Source organism: Acomys russatus, chromosome 23, assembly GCF_903995435.1.
Source record: "Acomys russatus chromosome 23, mAcoRus1.1, whole genome shotgun sequence".
In the NCBI taxonomy this organism is placed as follows: Eukaryota; Metazoa; Chordata; class Mammalia; order Rodentia; family Muridae; genus Acomys; species Acomys russatus.
In genome coordinates this window covers 17,838,403-17,841,177 of record NC_067159.1, presented here as the reverse complement: position 1 = coordinate 17,841,177, position 2,775 = coordinate 17,838,403, and positions in this window count along the sequence as shown.

Genomic DNA, 2,775 nt, shown 5'->3' with positions numbered 1-2,775 from the left:
GATACCCGGAACAGCTTGCATAAATCTCAAGAACACCATGCTCTGGAAACCAGTCTTGGTTTTGTTTTTGTTTTTTGTTTTTTGTTTTTTTTTTTTTGATGTACTCAAAAAGGCAAAACTGGTTTCATGGATTTACAGTTGGGGCAGAAGGGCAAATGGACAGAGAAAACTGATTCTTGGTGATGGAACTGTTGTGTATCAAGACTCTAAGGAGCCTCCCTGTATCATAATTTTGATACATTGGAAAGCAGGGAAAACACTTCCCTAGCATGTACAAGGCCAAGGCTGTGCCATCAAATGTTCTCTACCCAAGTACTGCAAAAGCAAAAGCAAATCAAGACCAAAATCCAAGACAACAAAAACCATTAAAAAGCTAAAAACTACTAAATAAACACCAAATGTATATGCCTGTAGGAACCAGGGCCGACTGGGCTGTCTGCCTGTCTTGCTGTTTCATATCCTGTTTCTAGCAGCTTCCATGTCTGTGTTTATCTTGGTTAGCTAGTCATGTTTACTGCTCTGAGAACGCACCCCTCCCTTCCTCGAGACTTGTCCTCCTGTGTGCAATCACCTCTTGAGGGATTTCACCTGGGGGGGGGGGAGGATTCCTGTTTTGCTGCCTATAAGAAGGCTCTTTGGAACTCTGGAGGGAGAGACCGAGAATAAACCGCTGCTGCGGCTGCTGCTCTCTTAGCACGAAGGACCCGCTGTGATGTGTGTGTGTGTGTGTGTGTGTGTGTGTTACCGCGGTGGCGCGGGCGCCACAATGCCTTTGTAATATCTATATTTTAACCTTGGGGTTTGAGGACAGTAGACACTAACACTGATCATCTCTCTCTTCATACTGCCAAGATTTTTCATCTTACAATTCAATTATACTGAGATTAATACAGATTTGCCAAATTGAGAAATAAACATACCTAAATTTTAATTTCTAATTACATTTGCCAAACTCCCATCCTACAAGCACTCTTGCTGGCTTTTCTAAGTAATTTGGCTTTCATCAGTTTTAACTGACAGGTGTAGTTTTTTTTTTGTTGTTTGTTTGGTTTTTTTTTACTTATTCTGCTTGATCATACTGATCAATGTATTGATATGTTTACTAAATTTGCCTGCCATCTCCATTTTTCCTGTTCTACATCTCTCCCCCTTATCCGCCCCCTCCTCACCTACCTATATATTTGATATTGGAGCTATTGAGATGGCTCAGCAGGTAAAAGTGCTTGCTGCAAAACCTAACAACCCCCACAATCCACTTCAACAAGCTGTCCTCTCACCTCCAAACAAGCACTGGCGCGCGCGCGCGCACACACACACACACACACACAGTGTCTCTTCTTCACAAAAAGTACAGAAACTTTTAAAACTACTTAATATTAGGCCATGACATTATGATTCTGAATAGTTTTCTCCCTTTAGTCGTCTTCTTCCTTAGGTTGGACAGTTTCTCTTCCTCTGTACTTTTGCCAATTTGTTTTTTGGTTTTTGTTGTCTGCATCTCTTGGATGATGGTCTCATTATATTCATTCATTACAATCACCTTTGTTTTACATCCATGCACAGTTCTATAGTGCTGATCTCTTAGATCTACTAATTCCAAAGTCTAGGCTATGTTTGCATCTCCATTACCCAGCATTCTTCCTTTCTGGTCATAAAACCATGCCTCATACTGTGTTCAACAGCCACTGTTGATATTATGCTGCTTTTTGTTACCAAATTCTGAATGATCTTAAACTTTGTTCTAGCAGACATTAAACTATTTATCACCTTCATCTTATGGGGGCCTAAAACGTGACATTAAGGACGCCCTGTCCTTAGTGTAGTCCCAAGGCTGGTCTTTACTAGCACATGACCATTCTGGGCTTCTGACAGAAAGCTCACAGATGTATCAAGCCCTTCTAACTTGTCAGAATTCAAACTTGAAGCTGTCTTCTCTGGCAATAGAGAGCAATGCCTGTTTCTTTAGGCCCTTGGCCTGGCTTCTCACCTGGATCCTTGCATCTTCCTACACACATACAAAATAATGATGTGAGAACGTAGGACACACACATTAGACGACTTAGCACTCCAGATCATCTTAATTTGTAAAGGTTCCTTCTTCCGTTTCTAGCTTGCTTTGGAGCCCACAGTTCCATCCATTTAGCATCTCATGCTGGCACACCACCACCTTGGTTGAACTGAGGTCTGGGAATGCCTCAACAGGAAAAGTCAATAGGCAGAATTCTCAGCCTGCTCTGTGACTCCCCAGTGACTTTCAACAATCACACACTGTAACAGAGTTTACAACTGGAGGGGTGGGAGCTATTCAACTACCAAACGTAGAAATCCTTTATTTTTTAAATTGTTAAAATCTGAAGAAAACAATATAGAACTAACATAGCTCTTAGCTCTTTCTCTTGTTTGCACAACAGTCTAAAAAGGGAATGTATGTACACATTAAAATATTTTACCCTAAATGAAATGTTGAAATAGTTTCTAGCTAACACATATATAATACCAGAAAGTAGGAAAAATTTCAACCAATATTCATGAATATATTGACCAAAACTGTCAAGTTGCTTAGGCTATGGAAATACTCATGACTTGAACTAACACACTAGTGTGTAATGAAGCTACTTTTATTGCAGACCAACAAAGGTATAGCACTTTATGGTTATTAAACACATGAGTCATTTTAAATTGATAAGGGTATAGTGAGTGCTTATCCATGTGTACATGTGTACACATTGGGTGTCCTCTTCCTCTGCCTTGCTCCACTATTATTATTTTTTTATT